Source organism: Panthera pardus, unplaced genomic scaffold, assembly GCF_024362965.1.
Source record: "Panthera pardus isolate Hobbes unplaced genomic scaffold, ASM2436296v1 HiC_scaffold_16, whole genome shotgun sequence".
Taxonomy (NCBI): Eukaryota; Metazoa; Chordata; class Mammalia; order Carnivora; family Felidae; genus Panthera; species Panthera pardus.
Genome location: NW_026526721.1, coordinates 130,334,265 through 130,353,785, shown reverse-complemented (window position 1 = coordinate 130,353,785; position 19,521 = coordinate 130,334,265). Strand labels below are relative to the sequence as shown.

The 19,521-nt window shown below is 40.4% G+C and overlaps 1 protein-coding gene and 1 non-coding gene across 11 annotated transcripts in view; one reads left to right on the top strand and one right to left on the bottom strand.

The window, feature by feature from the left end:
• NEK11 (NIMA related kinase 11) overlaps nt 1-19,521 on the top strand; it is a 287,681-nt gene that overhangs the window by 253,887 nt on the left and 14,273 nt on the right. The window lies entirely within an intron of this gene.
• On the bottom strand, nt 1,390-1,492 carry LOC128777476 (U6 spliceosomal RNA). The gene has a single exon (XR_008422733.1). It is a non-coding gene; the product is annotated as a U6 spliceosomal RNA (small nuclear RNA).

The window sequence follows — 19,521 nt, the reverse complement described above, 5'->3', positions numbered from 1 at the left end:
AGCCTCAACAGGTGACAAAGTTCTTAAGACCAGCACTGAGTCTTGTCTTTTTTATTATGTTTTGAAAAGGAGACTATTCATTTACTAGTTTCCCTAAGGCTCCAAGCCTGAGCTTTTGTGTGCGAGCACGCACATGTGTGTGTGCTTGTGTGTGTGTACCAGTAACTTCATGTCTTGCTTTCCTTAGGCAGAAACTAAGAGAGGGAAAATCTAGGTGTGCCAGCATCAAACACTGCCTGGCTTGGATCAGAGAGGTGAAAAATGTTTCTGTCAACCTCAGCTTGTGAATTTTTAAAGCTAGCATTTGTACTTCCCTTGATTTACAAGGACTGATGGCAAAGAAATCATCCCACAGGAAGAATTAGATATAAAAACGTCCCAGTTCCCAAACATACATCAATAATCCTAGCTTTGCCGCAACATAACGCTTCAGAAAACATTTCTGTGGAACATTGGAAAGTTGTAGAGGAGCCTTAAAATGGTTTAATTCCAAAGGACTTTAACACAGGGCCTTTGGGCAATAGTTCCCATTTTGTCCTCACCCAGCATGGAAAACAACAAGGTGTGGCCTCAATCCTGCCAGCTGCAGGTTGTGGGCACCTTCAGGACTGAACTTAAGGTGGGCACTTGCCACTTAAACCTTGCACAGTGTCAGCAGCACCAGGCGCTATGTGAATGAAGGAAACGTTGGTGGACTCTGTGTGACCGACACCATTACTAAGTTTTGGAGATGAAGCAAATCAAAAACAATCTGATCTCCGGATCAGGATTCCTGCAAGAGTAGAAGAAATAAGCATGGGTTTGAGTGAAGCGTCTGGTTCCAGTGCTGGTGTGGGCCGAGCTGAATTGGGTGGGTGACACAGTAGTAACGGAAGGAGCCAGCTCACGACTTTTATCACCTTGTATGTAACATTTGCAGAAGGCATTCTTGGCTCCAAACGGTAATGCTTACAGCCCTTCTCACTGCTTACTAATGCTTCTGCCTGTTGTTTCTGGAAGCTGGCTTTGTCAACTAAGTTCTGTTCCTCACAGTGTGGTCCCAGACCAGCAGTGTTGCCCAGAAGCCCATTAGAAATTCAGGTTGTCAGGCCCCATCCGGACTTATTGAATCTGAACAAGCTCCTCAGGTGAATCTTGTGCTCATGAAGATTAGCAATGCACATCCAAACCGTCCGCCCCAATATGTCCGACTTGCCCCACACCACACATTTCCAGGTATTTCCCACAACATTCTGCGTCTGAGTTTTTTCCATCTTTATTGAGATATATTTGATGTAACATTACGTAAGTTTAAGGTGTACAACGCGATGGTTTGCTATATGTATGTTTTGTGGCATGATTGCCACGACAGGCTTCATTTATACGTCCATCACCTCTCACAGTTACCATAAAAATATAAAACGAGTCACAAATCTGTGTGCCATCTTATGCAGAAGCCCTGCTAATCTCTGTGTCATTCCAATCTTCATCCATATGCTGCCAAAATAAGCACTTTGCTTCCATCTGAAGCCCATTTCCTGCTTTCTTCCCATTCCCTAAATGCCACATAAATTCTTCACTGGCCTTCACCTTACCCTGACTTTCCCTCTGTCTCTTTTCCCATTAGATAAAATAATAAAGATGGAAGGCAGAAAGGGAGGGAGGAAAGAGAAGGAAAAAAATGAAAAAAGGAAGGTAGGAAGGAAGAAAAAGTGGAAAGGGATGTAGGGAAGGAGAAAAAGGGACCTCATTTACAATCATGTCATAGAATGGTTGGGGTTCACGAGATCTATTTCAAACACATACACATATACACATAAATACAGTTGGTCTTTAAGCAATGCAGGAGTTGGGGCGCCAACCCACCACACAATTGAAAATCTGCATATGATGTTGACTCCCCAAGAGTTAACTAAGAGCCTACAGTTCAAGGGAAGCCTTACCAATAACATCAACAGTCGATTAATACATATTTTGTATGCTATAAGTGTTATATACTGTATTTTACAATAAAGGAGGCTAGAGAAAAGAAAATGTCATTAAGAAAAATCATAAGGGAGAGAAAATACATTTGCAGTACTGTACTGTAAAATATCCGCATGTAAGTGGACCACACAAACCGTTCAAACCCATGTTGTTCAGACATCAACTCTGTATCCCATCCAGTGTTCCCACTTTATTTTTTTTAAGTTTATTTATTTTGAGAGAGAGAGAGAGGGAATGGGGAAGGGGTTAAAGAGGGGGAGAGAGAGAATCCCAAGCAGGCTCTGCACTGTCAGCACAGAGCCTGACACAGGGCTCAAACTCACAAACCATGACATCATGACCTGAGCCAAAATCAAAAGCCAGACGCTTAACCAACTGAGCACCCAGGCATTCCTCACTGTTTCCACTTTAAAATGAAGCAGTTACTTTCATACACTGTTGAAGTGAATGTTAATTGGTGCGATAATTTGGAGGGCAATTTGGCAATGTCTATTCAAATTTTTTAAATGGACATTCTCTTTGATCTGGCAATTTCAGAATTTATCCTACAGAAATACTTGCATACATGCACAAAAATGTATGTATCTGTTGAAGGGTTGTTTTAATAGCAAAGAAGCTATAAATAGCCTAAAGGAATCAATAAGAGCTGTTTTGAAAAATCAACATGTATCTCTGCAGCGGAATACTATCCTGGCATTGAAGATGAAAAGAATTAATGAAGATCTGTGTGTGCTTATGTGATGAGCTCTCTATATTATCAGCTGAGAAAATGTACAGAACAATAGGGATGCTATGATCCCATCTGCATGTTATTTTTTAGTGCATGTGTGTGTATGTGTATTCATGAAACAGTTAATAACTTTATTTACATCCAATGGAATATTCTACAGCCATTAAAAATACTATTTTGGCAGAATTTTAAGTAATTTGGGACATTTTTGTGATATAGTGCTAGGTAACAAGAAGGATAAGATATTGGTGTCAAGGTTTTTCACCCTCACCTTTCTCGAGTATTTCCCAAGGTTATTAAATATTAAATAGTCTAAAAATACCGTTACTTTCTCTATAATAGCTTATTCTTGAGTTTTAGGCTTTCAGTTTTTTTCAACTCATGTATATAAGGGAAATATTTTTTTACCTAATGGTGTTTTCAAACATTTCAAACAATTTAACTTTCCTAAGATAAGTGTCTTGCAATTACTGGTTTATAGGATATGACCTTTTATTATAATTACTGGTTCATAGAATGTGACTCCTGATATTTATTGCCAAATTGGTTTTTATGACCCACAAAGATTTTTACACTTGATCTTAGCCAAAAGGCCAAGAAGCGATATCCACAAAGATTTTTAATGTAATATCTTCAATTCTTGGTAATGTGATTGGTTATTAAAAGTCACCATTTATTCAACAAATTTTAACAGATTTCTTTTTTTTTTATGTTTATTTATTTTTGAGAGGGAAAGAGAGAGAGAGAGAGAGAGAGAGAGAGAGAGAGACAGAGACAGAGAAACAGAATCCGAAGCAGGCTTCAGGCTCTGAGCTGTCAGCACCTAGCCCAATGCGGGGCTCAAACCCAGGAACATGAGATCATGACCTGAGCCGAAGTCAGATGCTTAAAGGAATGCCTGAGCCACCCAGGCACCCCATTATTCAACAAATTTTTATTTTAATTTATTTAATGTTTATTCATTTTTGAGAGAGAGAGAGACAGAGTGTGAGCAGGGGAGGAACAGAAAGAGGGAGACATGGAATCTGAAGCAGGCTCCAGGCCCTGAGCCATTAGCACAGTGCCAGATGCAGGACTCAAACTCATGAACCTCAAGATCATGACCTGACCTGAAGCCAGACGCTTAACTGACTGAGCCACCCAGGAGCCCCTCAACAAATTTTAAAACTTGGGATAAAACAGTTGTTAATGCCTTCTGTGTGCCAAGATCTCTTAAAAGCACTATGCACACCATTACAAATAATACATGATTCCTACCTTTGCTACTTAAAGCATGATCCTGGGCCAGCACGCTTAAATACTTCATTACACTCTGATGGGATTCATAGAATAGAATCATAGAATATGATAGAATAGTCTTAGAGTACCATGGAACTATCATAGAATAGTCTTAGAGTACCATGGAACACAGCATGCCTACAGTATAATTGTGATAAGAATAAGAAAGGGACTAGATTCTTACACTTACCTTTGACTCTTCCTCTCCCACATTCTGACTAAAGAGTGGTGTTAGTTTGTGACAGGGAAAAGCTCTTCTTGCTGTGATCAGAGTTAAACCATTACCTGCATTTGACTATAACAAGGAAGTAGAAAAATTCACCCTAGTTTGTCGTGTCAGGGTTTGGCACCATTTATATATTTCACAGATTCAGAAGGTGATAAGCCTCCTTCAAGGATACATACTTTCATCCTGAATCTATAACCAAACCTGACCTTCTAACACCATTTCTCCCTGGCTGCTCAGAATAGAAAAATGGTTATCTAGCCTTCAGAGCATTTGTCCTAACCTCCAAAAAAAAAAAATCTCCAAGGAAATAGAACAGCCCAGCCTCCAGAAATAGCACTTGCTACTCTCTTGATATTCCCTAGGTCAAGAAATTCTAAATTGAAACATTATAATTAGGTTGATTAAAAGAAGCTGCCAATGTTTTGCTGCTCTTTAACCTGTGAAAGTGGCAATTTCATATGGTTCAACTAAAACCTGCAATTTAATTCTTCCTGTGTCTTCCCAAGTGTATCCCAAGACAACCCATATATTAGACCTAATTGAAACTTTATTTCACACCAAGTGGTTTTTGCAGAAACAAAGAAAAGAAGACAAAATTATTAACATGGGCTTATGCTTGGTTGTCACTCCCCAGTCAGATCATCAGTAAGATAAAATTAGAATACAGTATTTCCTGAAATGAAGGAAAAAACAATTTCCTGCTTAGTCAAAAAAGAGACTTGTAGCAAACCCAGCAAACTACCAAACAAACTGTAACTCATAATCTTCAACCTGAGCAAGGCTGGTGTCTTCCTCTTGAAACAAACATGATGCTGAGAATGTGTTATGAATACAAGATTATTACCAACGCAAATCTGTGCACCAGGTCTCCAGGGAGAAGGAAAGGGAAGAGGGGAGAGAGAGAAAGAGAGTGCTTTAGTCTGAAACTGATGGAGGTCCCTTTCCTATGACTCTTATCAGATTTAAACTCATTTTGTAAAAAAGCAAATTTAGGGGCGCCTGGGTGGCTTGGTCGGTTAAGCGTCCGACTTCGGCTCAGGTCATGATCTCACACTCCGTGAGTTCGAGCCCCGCGTCGGGCTCCGTGCTGACAGCTCAGAGCCTGGGGGCCTGTTTCAGATTCTGTGTCTCCCTCTCTCTCTGCCCCTCCCCTGTTCATGCTCTGTCTCTCTCTGTCTCAAAAATAAATAAACGTTAAAAAAAATTAAAAAAAAATAAATAAATAAGCAAATTTAGTAATTCTGCAGAGGGTGCTGGTATGCGAAATGATGCCTCAGAGCTTGGTAAGCTGGCCTGATTGCATAAAAGCCTCAGAACTCTGTCAAAAGAGAATTCGTAGCTTTAAATGCTTTTTGGAGTCTTGCTATTCAAAGTGTCATCCAGAGTTCCAGTCATTGCTTCTCAAACTCTCAAGTGCCTACAAATGACTTGGGGTTTTGTTTTATGGTGGGAAGGGTGCTTTCTTGTTTTTGTTGTTTTTTTTTTTTTCCTTTTTGGTTCAAAAACTTTTGTTCTTTATTAAGAGTATAAACCGTTTCCTAGAAATTCTTGACTTCAGCTAGTGTGAATGAATATGTGAAGGAACTGTGATCTTTTCTCTTTTTCTTTTTCTTTCTTTCTTTTTTTTTTTGTCACCATGATAAGTATACTCTTTAGTCCTCCTCACCTATTTCACCCATCCCCCTGTCCTCCTCCCCTCTGGTAACCATCAGTTTGTTCTCTATAGTTAAGAGTCTGTTTCTTGGGGCGCCTGGCTGGCTCAGTCAGATGAGCATGTGACTCTTGATCTCAGGGTCCTGACTTCAAGCCCTATGTTGGGCGTAGAGATTAGTTAAATAAAAACTTAAAAAAAATCTGTTTCTTGGTTTGTCTCCCTCTCTTTTTCTCTTTTTTCCTTTGCTCCTTTATTTTGTTTCTTATATTCCACATATGAGTGAAATCATATGGTATTTGTCTTTCTCTGACTGGCTTATTTTGCTTAGCATTATACTTTCTAGATCCATCCATGTTGTTGCAAACAGCAAGACTTCATTCTTTTTTCTGACTGAATAATATTTCATTATATATATAATATATATAATTATGGATAAATATGGATATATATGTACATATATTTACATACCACATCTTTATCCATCCGTCGATGGATACTTGAGCTGTTCCATTAATTTGGCTATTTAAATAATGCTGCAATAAACTTAGGGATGCATGTATCCCTTTGAATTAGCGCTTTTGTATTTTGGGGGTAAATACCCAGTAGTGCAATTACTGGATCATAGGGTAGTTCTATTTTCAATTTTTTGAAGAACCTGAATACTGTTTTCCACAGTGGCTGCACCAATTTGCATTCTCACCAACAATGCACAGGGTTCCTTTTTCTCCAAATCCTTGACAACACTTGTTGTTTCTTGTGTTTTTTTATTGTAGCCATTTTGACAGGTATGAGGTGATAGCTTATTATAGCTTTGATTTGCATTTCCCTGATGATGAGTGATGTTGAGCATCTTTTCACGTGTCTGTCCGTCATCTGTACGTCTTCTCTAGAGAAATGTCTGTTCGTGTTTTCTGCCCATTTTTAAATTGGATAATTTGTTTTTTGGGTGTTGAGTTGTATAACTTCTTTATATATTTTGGATACTAACCCTTTTATCGGATATGTCATTTGCAAATTTCTTCTTCCGTTCAGTACCTTGCCTTTTATTTTTATTTTTTTAATTTTCTTAATGTTTATTTATTCTTGAGAGAGAGAGAGACAGAGCATGAGCAAGGGAGGGGCAGAGAGAAAGGGAGGCAAAGAATCCAAAGCAAGCTCCAGGCTCTGAGCTATCAGCATAGAGCCCAAAGCGGGCTCAAACTCACAAACTGCAAGATCATGACCTGACCTGAAGTCAGATGCTTAACCAACCCAGGCACCCCTGTTTGTTTTTAAGTTTGTTTCTTTGTTTGTTTGTTTGTTTGTTTGTTTAGACAGGGATAGAGAGAATCTCAAACAGGCTCTGCAGGACTTGATCTCATGAACTTCTAACACCATGTTGAATAAAAGTAGTGAAAGTGGACATCCTTGTCTTATTCCTGACCTTAGGGGAAAAGGTCTCCATTTTTCCTCACTGAGTATGATGTTTGCTGTGGGGTTTTCATATATGGTCTTTCTTATGTTGAGGTATGTCCCCTGCAACCCTACTTTGTTGAGAGTTTTTATCATGAATGGATGTTGTACTTTGTCAAATCTTGGTTTTTATCCTTTCTCTTATTGATATGATATATCATGTTGATTCATTTGCAAATATTAAACCACCCTTGTATCCCAGGAATAAATCCCACTTGATCATGGTGAATGATTTTTTAAAATGTATTGTTGCATTCATTTTGCTAGTATTTTGCAACTATTTTTATCAGATATATTGGCCTATAGTTCTCTCTTTTGTGTGGTGTCTTTATCTGATTTTGGTATCAGGGTAATGCTGACCTCATAAAATGATTTTTGAAGTTTTCCATCCTCTTCTATATTTTGAAAGAATTTGAGAACAGGTAGTAACTCTTGTTTAAATGTTTGGTAGAACTCACCTAAAGCTGTCTGGTCCTGGACTTCAGTTTGTTTGGGGTCTTTGTTATTACCGATTTAATTTCGTTGCTGGTAATTGGTCTGTTCAAACTTTGTATTTCTTCCTGCTTCAGTTTAAGGAGGTTATATATTTCAAGGAATTTATCCATTTCTTCTAGGTTGTCCAGTTTGTTGGCATATAATTTTTCATAATATTCTCTTACAATTATTTGTATTTCTGTGGTGTCAGTTTTCTTTGTCCTCTTTCATTAGTGATTTTGTTTGAGTTCTCTCTTTTTTTGTTTTGTTGTTGTTGTTGTTGTTGTTGTTGTTGTTATTGACTCTAGCTAGAGGTTTATCAATTTTGTTGATCTTTTCAAAGAACCAGCTCCTGTCTTCATTGATCTGTTCTATTATCTTTTTAGTGTCGTATCATGTATTTCTGCTCTAATCTTTATTATTCCTTTCCTTCTGCTGTTTTGGGGGGTTTTGTTTGTTCTTCTTTTTCTAGCTCCTTTAGGTGTAAGGTTAGGTTGTTTATTTGAGATTTTTCTTGCTTCTTGAGATAGACCTGTGTTGCTATAAACTTCCCTCTTAGAACCACTTTTGCTGCATCTCAAAGGTTTTGGATCCACTGTGATCTTGTTAAATGCGGATTCTGATTGAGCAGGTCTGGGGTGGGATCTAAGATTCTGCATTTCTAACCAGCAGTCCAGAGATGGGATGCTGCAGGCAGGACCCCGTTTTGAATGGTGAGGTTTCAGTAAAGCAACCTTCTGATGGCCTTTGCTCCTTTTTTTTTTTTAAATTTTTTAACGTTTTATTTATTCTTGAGAGAGAGACGGAACATGAGCAGGGGAGGGGCAGAGCGAGAGAGGGACACAGAATCCGAAGCAAGGCTCCAGGCTCTGAGCTATCAGCACAGAGCCCGACACAGGGCTCAAACCCACAAACCATGAGATCATGACCTGAGCCAAAGTTGGACACTTTACTGACTGAGACACCCAGGTGCCCCAACTCCTTTTTTTTTTTTTTTTTTTTTAAATCAACAGTCTCCTTTTTTTAAATCAACAGTCTCATCTTTCAGGTCTCATACTGAGCTCAGCTGAGTCAGGAGGCTCAGCTCCCCTTCAGTGTCCTTGCTCTTTCCTCATTCAAATCTTCCTACCTATAAAACGGGGTTAACAGACCCATGCCGAGTCCATTGAGGCAGAATCATAGACTTTCCCAATAGGATGAAATTTGGAGATTATCTGATCTAGCCCTTCCCCCTGCCACCCCCACCCCGGCCTGTGCCTGAAGGCCCCTACCTGAGATCCTGCTGATGGAGTTTGACTTCTCCTGTCCCACTGGACTCCTGGAAGCCCTGCACGATATGGGCCTCTTACAGATACTTTCAAACAAGTGAAAGGAGCTAAAACGTCCATTTCTCAAAAACACTCGGCAAACGTCACCTTAATGAGGGATCTTCTCCTTTGGCTTCAGGACAGGAGACAATTAAGAAACCCAGTGTTTCCAAGTGAAAGGCGTTAGGAGGTTCCTGCCCGTCCTGCCCGCTCCCCACAGCATGTGAAAGCCCAGCTCAATTTTCATTTGTCCCAACCTGTCGAGAGCAGCTGTCAGCTTCGATTATTGTTTTGCAAACTCATTTCAGCCTTTTAATGCAATTCATGGGAGAATGAGGTATGGATTCCCCATTCTCAGTTGTTTTTCCTAAGGCCGGCACCACATTGGCCTTCCTGGTGTCTCTGTCTCCTCCCTCCCTCTCTCCTCATTGCTCTGGAATGCATGTCACATTCCTGGTAAGCGTGCTGTGATAAACCCCTCCATAGTCATCGAAGGAGAGGTATAATAAAGGCAATGTATGAACATGTTTGAGAGACAAAGTGATGAAAATCATCATTTTTTGTTTATGGAGAAATGTTTTAATTTAGACATAAAATGATACAATTCTAATGTAACTATGCCTCAGGGGTCAGGACTGGAAAGGAGTGTTCTCATTTAAGGAGTCTGCTCTCTTTTGTTCTTTGAATTGCTGTAGCACCATTTTAAAAGTCCAGCAGGTCCTCTTGGCACTGAGAGTCCCGATGACAATTTAGCCAGTAAATTTCACACCATGTGTGGGTAATTCTATGGTTTATTGTCCAAACTGGGGCACTTTTGACAGTGGAATGGGTACCACTGGTGATTATACTCCCGTGCCAGGCACACACTGAGACTGTCTCAGGTTATTGCAAACATGGACAGCTTGTAATGTGGGACCCAGTGACAGTCTGGATCCTCTCTGCATTGAGAGGTAAATCTGTCCAAGAAAAACTGCACATAACAGAATTAAACAGGCGAGGAAGATTTTTTAAGACTGTTGCAACAGGGGGGAGAGAGAGATTGAACTCAGCCCCACACAACACACGAGCAGGGGATTTATGGTCAACGGGCAGTATTAGTGGGGTCAGCGTATGGAGAGTTACTAATAGGAACTAGGTTAGGTATCAAGGGTAGGGACTGACTAAAGTTTGGTCAAGGAGGGAGCCCTTGGAGAATCTCACCAAATGACAGGCAGCTTTTGAAATTCACTCTTCTCCCAGGAAACTCATAGTTTCCCACATCCTGTCCCCAACAAATTCTTCCAAACATATTAATGTTCTAGTTTCTTTTCCTTTGTGATTTCTTTTTATTTTCCTTTGCAAATCCAATTGTTCTTACTGTGTTTGAATAGGAAATTTATGTTAGTTTCAGGTCTTTTGCTTCTACTTCAGCAAAGCCGTGGTAAAAATGACTTGAAAAATAAAAAAATGTGGTTTGAATTGATCAAGGGAAACACAGTTATAATTCAGCTAAGAAGGACTTTGTTGAGCAGTCAACATTTCATGGTGCATGGTTTAGGGGGGCTTAGTGAATAGAAGGAAAAGCAAGGGAATTTACTTTTTCTATATTTCATATGTATGGCCATCACACTGGGGGCCCAGGATAGGACCCACTGTCCTTAGTCCCATTCTGGAATCTCTGCCTTTGTCTATACAATGAAAGTGTTTGACTAGATGAACTCCTTGGTAACTTACAGGGCTTTTCAAAAGTTCCAAGTTCTAATTTTTAAATCATTCTATCCCTCTCTGGAGTATTTCTTATTATAAACATCCATCTTGATGCTATTATAATGGACCAAATATGAGTGATGGGAAACCAATCTGACAATAATGATGTCAGGTCAGAACTGTGTCTGAAGAGCTGAGTTTCCCAGGTGTGTTTATGTTTTGTAATTTAAGATATAGTGAATCCAAGGAGGTGCGTGCAAGAATGTTTGTAGCAGCCTTATTAGTAAAGGTGGGCAGGGGGTGGGGGAGAAACAGAAACAACCCGAAATATACTTCAGCAGGTGAACGAATATAGAAATAGTCATGGAACAGCACACAGTGAAAATCAATGAACTACAGAAGTGAAGGGGATAAATGTCAACAATTTTAAGCAAAAGGGGGAAAGGATAAGTCTAATACCACACAAAATGTAAAACCATACAAAGCAGTTCTACTTATTTCCAAAGAGCCACACTTATATAGTAAAAGTAGTTTTTAAATGCTCGGTGATGATAAAACACCAAATTCAAAATAGTGGTGACCTCTGGGGACTAGAAGGGGTTTATGATTTGGGCAGGGAATTCAGGGAGCTTCAGCTATATTCGTTATTGCTTGGTTCCTTACACTGGGAGTTAAATATGTGAGTGTTCATTGTATTATGCTTTATACTTTTTGTCGAAAGTACATTTTATACATCCTTATAATAAAGTTAGGAGGATCATGAAAAGATATAGCACAAATCTGTTTGTAGAGATTGGAAACAGTCTCAACAAACTTGCTCAGCAAGTCTCAGCAAGACTATCTCGAGCCTTTGCTATAATTTTTTAGTAGCCAAGGCCAGCAGCACACACTGGAATCTTCCTGCTACCCGCCCTGCAATTACAATACACCAGACAAACAAAACACTTCGGTGTACAATTGCAAAAGCACTATTGGTCAGATATCAGTCTCCTGAGCCGCAATTACTTGTATATGTAATTACTATTGCCATTTACTTATAATTCATGCTGTTCTGAGGAAAGTCTATGAGAAAACATATGGGTAATGAGATATAAAATTGAGATTGGATGCCAGATTGAGAAATGAATAGTCAACTCTGGAAATAAGCACCAGCTCAGCTCTGTGCTTTCAGGTGGTCTGCACAAGAGGAGAACCCCGACGAGCTACAAAAACCAGCTCAGTAGGAGAGTTGAGTTTTTCTTCCTTCTGAAATTTGGGGAAGAATTAATCGCTAGGACCCTTACATAAAGGGCACTGGACCGCTTTGTGCAGTGCTTCTATTGGTTTGCTCTTGACAGTGGTTCCTTATTATTCATCTGTTTTGCACAGCCCCCAGCATGCTATGGTTATAGCAGGGCTCAGATCATGTCAGTCCCCCAGTGGCCACCCATTGCATCAAGATGGAGGACTCCTTACGGATTCCTCCAGGGCCTGCCCCTGCCTAACCATCTGTCTTCGCGTCCTGTCATCTCCTCCTCCGGATCAGGCCCGAACCACTACTGCCTTCTTTTCTTCCTTATAGGGCTTATGGTGACAGGGCATTTCCTCTTCCCTTTGTTGGGAAATTCTCTTCTCCCACACCCTGGGAGTCGTGCAGGGGTCACTTGTCCTTACCATTCAGGTCTCCCTTCAAATGTCCGCCCTGCTCCCACCTCTCAGAGAGGTCTTTCTTAATTACATTAGCAAGAGTAGCCTCCCTCCTCCAGTACCACCCTAGCCCCAGGCAAAAGGGGGATACTGGGTCTGTGCTATAGAGGGTGCCAGTATGGTCATCCTGCAGCCATATCCTTCCCTGTAAAGCAAGGAGACCATGGGGCCAAGGGGACTTGCATACTCAAAGCCTGTTTCTCCTCTTCTACACCAAGCCCTAGTTACCCGGGGCCCTACAATTCTTTCCTCCAGAGGGCCCCAAACCCATTTGCGGAATCTGTGGGCCTCTACCTCAGAGGGCCTCTACTCTCCTCCCATGGGTGGTCTGGGCTGCCCCTAAGGCTCCCCTAACCCTGAGGCAGATCACCGGAGGGCTATCTGAAGAAAGCATAGGTGAATCCTGGACATAGGGGTAGAGGTATCAAATGTGTATGCAAATCGCCCCCTCACAACCAGAAACAGAGCCAGACTAGACGACAAGGGGACAGGCTGACATCCGGGGACAAAGGGCCAGGGGCGGGATCACCCCTTCTGCCCTATTCTGATGCAGAGCTCTGAGGAGTTTGAGAATGCTGAATGCAGACCTGGCCTTCCAGGTCTTTAGAAAGTTAATTTGGGTAAGAAGTAGATCATATTTTATTGAACAGTTTGTTAGCTTGTTCATAACTTTTCATCATTTGGACATGCTTGGGCCTCTGTTTGTACTCTCGCCACATCCCCACAAATGTTTCCTCTGAAGTGGGGCCCGACCCAAAAAAGGAGGGTGCTGGTTCACATGACAGGGCCTGGTGGTCAAAAGGGGGCTGGCACCAACCATCGTTTCTACCCCCACTCTTCCTAGGGGTCCAAACCCTTTTCTGGGCAAGCCACTCTGTCTTCCATTTCCTTTTCATTTTATTTGCAGCACTGATAAAAACCTTGTTTCCTTGTTTAATATCTGTCATCTTCCCACTAAAATATGAGTTCTGTGAGGTCACAAGCTGATGGCAGCGTTCCCCGCACTTGGCATGTACCAGGTGTTCATTAAAAATGTGCTGAACGAACAAGTCGGGTGCAGCCTGGTGCCAGGACCACACTGGATGCGAGAGTGACTTAGAAAGACTCTTGAGGGAAGGGAAACAAAAATAATATAGAAACGGGGGGGGGGGGGGGGGAGGGACAAAACATAAGAGACTCTTAAATATGGAGAACAAACAGAGGGTTACTGGAGGGGGTGTAGGAGGGAGATGGGGTAAATGGGCAAGGGACACTAAGGAATCTACTCCTGAAATCATTGTTGCACTATATGCTAACTTGGGTGTAAATTTAAAAATAAAATGAAATTAACAAAATAAAAGAAAATAAAAGAAAGAAAAGAAAAGAAAAGAAAAGACAAGACTCTGTCCCCAAGGCTTCAAGACTCATTGGGGAGCCAACCTGAAAACAAACAAAACCCTTTGCTTTTATTTTTTCCTCAAGTGGTTAGTTAGTCAGAAAATAAAACTGTAAATGTAGCCATCATCAGGGAGCTTCTACTGGGTAGAGAAGCGATCCGCAAGGCGAGTAAGCTCCAAGGAAGGGAAGACACTTTTCTGTTAGCTTGTCTAAACAGATAAGGGATGAGGGAGCTTTTCAACCTGATGACCTACCAGAACTGGTGGGAGCTCATTCCTTCTCTCTCCCTGAAGAGAAATTGCTTGCTGTTTTTCTGGGAGGGGGGAACGTGTTAAACATTTTTTGCTGCTCCACTAAAATGTCCTTTGGACCAGGAGGCTAACATCCCCTCAGCTGCTGCTCTCTGCCTTATTTAACTCGCATGGCAGACGGTGACATCTGTCAAACAGCGCTGATTTGGCCATCCCTTCCCTCCGAGGTGCTGAGGGCCTCTGGAGCTCTCCTTCTCCAAGGCCTCACATGGGCAGCAGGGAGGGGGGCTTTTGGCAGCTGGGGGCAGACTTCGGTTGCTTTCCAGATGGCCCCGTGTGTCAAGCATGAAGCTCAGTCCTTTCATCTTTATCCAGGGATGATTGTATAGGCCCCATAAAGCCATTCGATTTGAAATAGGGATGAAGTATAATAATACTGAAAGCTACACTTGATTGGTGATTTATCTTGAAAAACAACAACTAAAGATCACAAAAGTGATCTTATACTTTGCAAAATTAGGTTACAATTTCATTATGTGCTAATTCTTGGAACAAACCCTGGAGATGCATATATTTTAAGTAAAAATATATGGTATCACCATATTCCTTTTCTACTTGGTTTTCAAAGCATCTATTCATTCATCCAACATGTGTTTATTGTGTACTTATTATATACCAGGCACTGTTCTAGGTAATGGGATCAGTGAACAAGAAACATGAAAATAATCCGTGCCCTATGGATTTTATATTTGGTAGTGGGGGTAATGACAGATGGTAAAATATTAGGGAAGAACAGATTGTGCTAGAAAGTAACAAATGCTAAAAGAAAAAAATACAAAACAGGGAAAGATAATAGTGCAGAATGGGGGTAAAAGTTACATTTCTAAAAAGGGTGGTCTTGTAGGTCTCTCTGAAAAGATCACATGAGGGCACAGACCTGAAGAAGATGAATGAGGGAGATATGGATATCTGGAGAAAGAATATTCTTGTCAGAGGGAATAGCAGGTGCAAAGGCCCTGGGGTGGGATGTGCCTGAGGTATTCAAGGAAGAGCAAGGGGCCAGTAAGGGGGAATGGAGTGAGGTGGGGAGGAAATGAATTTGGAGGAAATGAATTTGGAGAGCATGGTGGGAAGATCGTTCAGGATATTGTAGACCACTGGAAGGACCTTGACTTCACTCTGAGTGAGATGGGGAGCCCAAGAAAGGGTTTTGAGCAGAGGAGTGAAGGGATCTGACTCATTCTGACTGCTGAATTGACAACAGACTATAGGGGAGCAAGGGTAGGAGCAGAAGATCAACTGAGATGCCATTGCCATTGCAACAATCAGGTGAGAGAGTGTGGTGGCTTGGACCAGGGCAGATGTGATGGAGATGGTGAGAAGTGTGGGGGTCCTGCATACATTTTGAAAATGGAGCTGATAGGATTTACTAACCGGTCTGGTTATGATTGATGCTGGACTACTGGAGTAGGAGAGAAAGTGAGGAACCAGAATGACTCAAAGGTTTTTGGCCAGAGTAGTTGGAAGGCAGGAGGAGCTGACATGAACAGAAATGGGGAAGGCTGCAGCATTAGGATATTTTGGGAGGAAGCTTGGAAATTCAGTTGGGCATGACAACTATAAGATTTCTACCTGTTGTTCAAGTGTAGATACAAAGTGAGCAGAATGTTCAGGGCATTCTTTCTTGAGTCTCTGGAAACTTAATTCACAAGTTACTTCCTTTCCCTATGAGGATCCCTTATTTCTTACTGAATACAGGGAACAAAGCCATAGGGATGAATTAACAACTAGGCACCTGAAAGTAACAAGATACTATTATTACCAAGGCATTTTTTTGGACCCAAGAGAAGAGCAAAACTTCTTGAACTGGTGTAGCTGGAGCTTTCTAATAATGTCCCAAAATAATGGAAAGTTCTACTCCTATCTTTCAGGCTAATATATAAAAAGAGAGATAGCCAGAGGGTGGGAGTCAGTAACTCCCAGAAGCAAGGGCAACACAAAAATGAGGGACAGTCTACAAAATAGTCATTGAAGGAGAATAAAGAGACATGATAACTAAATAAAGCACGTGATTATTTTGACCTGGATCCTTTTGTAATAAGGGGCGTTATTAGACAACTGGGGAAACTTGAATGGATTAGAGGATTAGATGACAGTAATGTATCAGTGTTAATTTCCTGATCCTAATGGCCATTCTGTGGTTATGTAATAGAGTGTCTTTATTTGTAGAAAATACACACCAAGTATAAAGGGGAAGGGGCATCAGGTTAGCAACTTATTCTCAAAAGGCTCAGTGAAAAAAAGGGTTCTTTGTATTATACTTGTAACTTTTCTCTAAGTGTGAGATTGTTGCAAAATTAAAATAATACTTAAAATGTGAGGACAGGGATACCTGGCTGGCGTGGTTGGTAGAACATGAGACTCTTGATCTCGGGGTGGTGAATTTGAGCCCCAAGTTGGGTACAGAGATTACTAAAAAATAGATACACTTAAAAAAATAAATTTAAAAAATGAGGATATTTTTGTTGGGCATCTTCTTCCAAGCTCCTGAGAGAGATAGATAATTAGAAGGCACACAGAGCAGTCAATATTGATGGGTAAATAAATAGATGAGATAAAATATATTGTTTGCAAATTATAAGTAAACAGGAGAGGAGGTCAGTCAGTAAAGGAATTTGAAGGATGAGAGATTGAGTTTGGAGAAAATAGGCAGGGGAGAAAGAGCTCTCTTGTGGTTTAATGAAGTTTTTAGCTGGGGAATCAGCCAAACACATGTTGGAGGTAGGCTCCAGGAAGCTGGAGCTCCTTCAGAAGCCTGGGGAGGCTTTCTGTAGCTCCCCTGTGTCTGCCATCCATCTGGGCAGGACAGAGATCCAGCCCAAAGAGCACTGGCCTGTAAATGAAGCATCTGGACTAACATGACCTTTAGGATCCCTTAAATACTTAAAAGACTTTGAACAAGAGAATAAAATTGATTAAAGATGTGGAGCATAGGAAAAAATAGATGAGAAAGAATGAAAACATGTAGTTCTTTTTATTTGAAAATATGCATTTGTTTTGCTTTTTTTTTTTTTTTTTAATTTGAGATACCCACCTAATGGAAGGGGTGGTTCCTGCCCCCTGTCTCTCCCTCCCTCCCTCCCTCCAGTAGAAAAAAACAAACTTACAGTCTCTTCCTTAATTTGAACTGCATAAGGAGTACTCCCCTCTCTTCTCACATCTTAGGTAACAGCAAGAGTCCCCTTAAATAGAATTTTCTATTTTATGATTTCTAAAATACTCAGATGCATCATTGCAGAGATATTACAGCATGTTTTCTGAGTGTCAGAATAAATTTACACTGAAATATTATAATGCTAGAGTACCTATCACTTTTCTTTTGACTTAAAATGAGTTTGTTTATAGCATGCCTCACTTTTTCATTGACCCGTAATTTATTTAGAATAAAAAAATTTACAAACACAGTACTATTTAATCTATATCTTTGTTACAGATCCCTATCAATTGTACTGTGGTCAGATAACTAGAGTTTGTATAAAGTCAATTCTTTGAAATATGTTGAGGCTTGAATTGCTGTCTAGAATATGGTTAGATTTTGTAAATGTTATGAAAGCCCGGAAAGAATGAGGGTTCTCTAATTGTCAGGGAGGGAGAGGGTCTAATATATGTTTATTACATTTAGCTTATTAAGTATATTCAGGTTTTCTGTATCACTACTAATTTTTTTAAAGCTTCACCTATCATTTGTAACTGAGCAAGGTGTATTGAAAACCGATATTATGGGGACATTTCTGACTATTTCTCCCTGTAGTGATTTATATATTTTGATTCTACTTTATTAGATGCATACTAGTTTAGAATTTTTTCTTCCTGGTGAATTAAACTATTTTATATCTAGAGGCATTTTTTATCCTAATAATGCTTTGTTTCTTAAAATCTATTTTGTCTCATGTTAACATAGCTATCTCCAGATTTCTTTTAGTTATTTGCCTGGCATATCTTTTTTTAAATGTATTTGTCTACTCTCAACCTTTCAATGCCCTTTGTTTTAGGTGTATCTCTTGTAAACAAGCCAGATTTGGGGTTTTAGTCAGTATTTATCCATCTACATGTTCAGTGGTTATGAACAACGGAGGGTGCATAAGTCACAAACAAAATAATCCTTACAGGGAAGGTTAGCTTTGCCAGGGTCTCCAACCAACTGTTGCACTCAAGATTCTACTGCCCAGGGAGGACAGAGCAGAAGGCAAGCACCATTTACAAAAAGGGGTCTGAAAGTCACATGTCCTCTGGAGGTAAGGGTGCCACATGTCACCCAAGCATCAACAGTGTAGCTGTCTGCCTCTGTAGAGAGATCTGTTCTGTCTTTGCCCACCAGATTCAGAGACAGCCATTTGAAATACTAGATGTGGAGAGGAGGGGCACAAAATCCATCCTTGATAAAGTTTCCTACTGCTAATTAGTGCTGAATGATCACTAAGACCACAGTATTAATGGGGAAATACATTTGCACTGTTCTGTTCCTGCAGTGACTCATACATATTTGATGTTCAGGGATTTCTTATATTCTATAAAATCATTTTCAAGCTTTCCTTAAACTATGCCTGAAGAATAATCTATGTTCTCTTAATGCTTTCTGCTAAAATAGGTTTTTATGATTATTCCTACAAAATTACTTTTTATTTTTACTTCCACTCTGCCACTGGCTCTCTTGTGTCTTTTTTTTTTCTTCCAAATTCATTCAGAGAAGATAAAAATATTTAAAATAGTGTCTTAACCAGGGGTAAAACTACAAAACTGCTTAAAGTTTGCAGTTAAACTGAAATCGGACTATGGTGCAATCCACCATCAGGAAAGCAATGGTAATGTTTGTGGTAATAAAACAATGGCTAATAAGCATGTGGTAGGTGACAGGTACTATGCTAAGATATGTGTGTCTGTGTGTGCACGTGTGCATGTGTGTAATCTGCACTTAAATATGAAAATTCAAGGCTCAGAGAGGTGGCCCAAAATCACATGGCCAGTGACAGGTAGAGTCAATATTCAACTCCAGGGTCTCTGAATCCACAGTGATGAAAAGTGAGCCCTGGAGAGAAATTACTGCAATTCGTGTCCCAGCTCCACCTCTTAAAAATTACGTGACAGTGGGCAAGTTATTCGATATCCTCTTATATCTCAATTTCCTCATCTGTAACATGGAAATAACAATATCATATCCATAGGATTTAATGGGATGATCTGAGGAGATGCTCAGAATAGATCCTGGCACATAGAGAAGATTCAGAAACTGTTAGTTGTTGTGGTTTCAGGGGACATTTTGGGGCTTCTTTCTCATCAACAGGTGAAATTACTGGTCAGATTCTAAAGTTTCTTTAACATTTGTTATGGTCATCTGGTTCTCACACTTCTTCACACGCCCTTCTCACATGCCA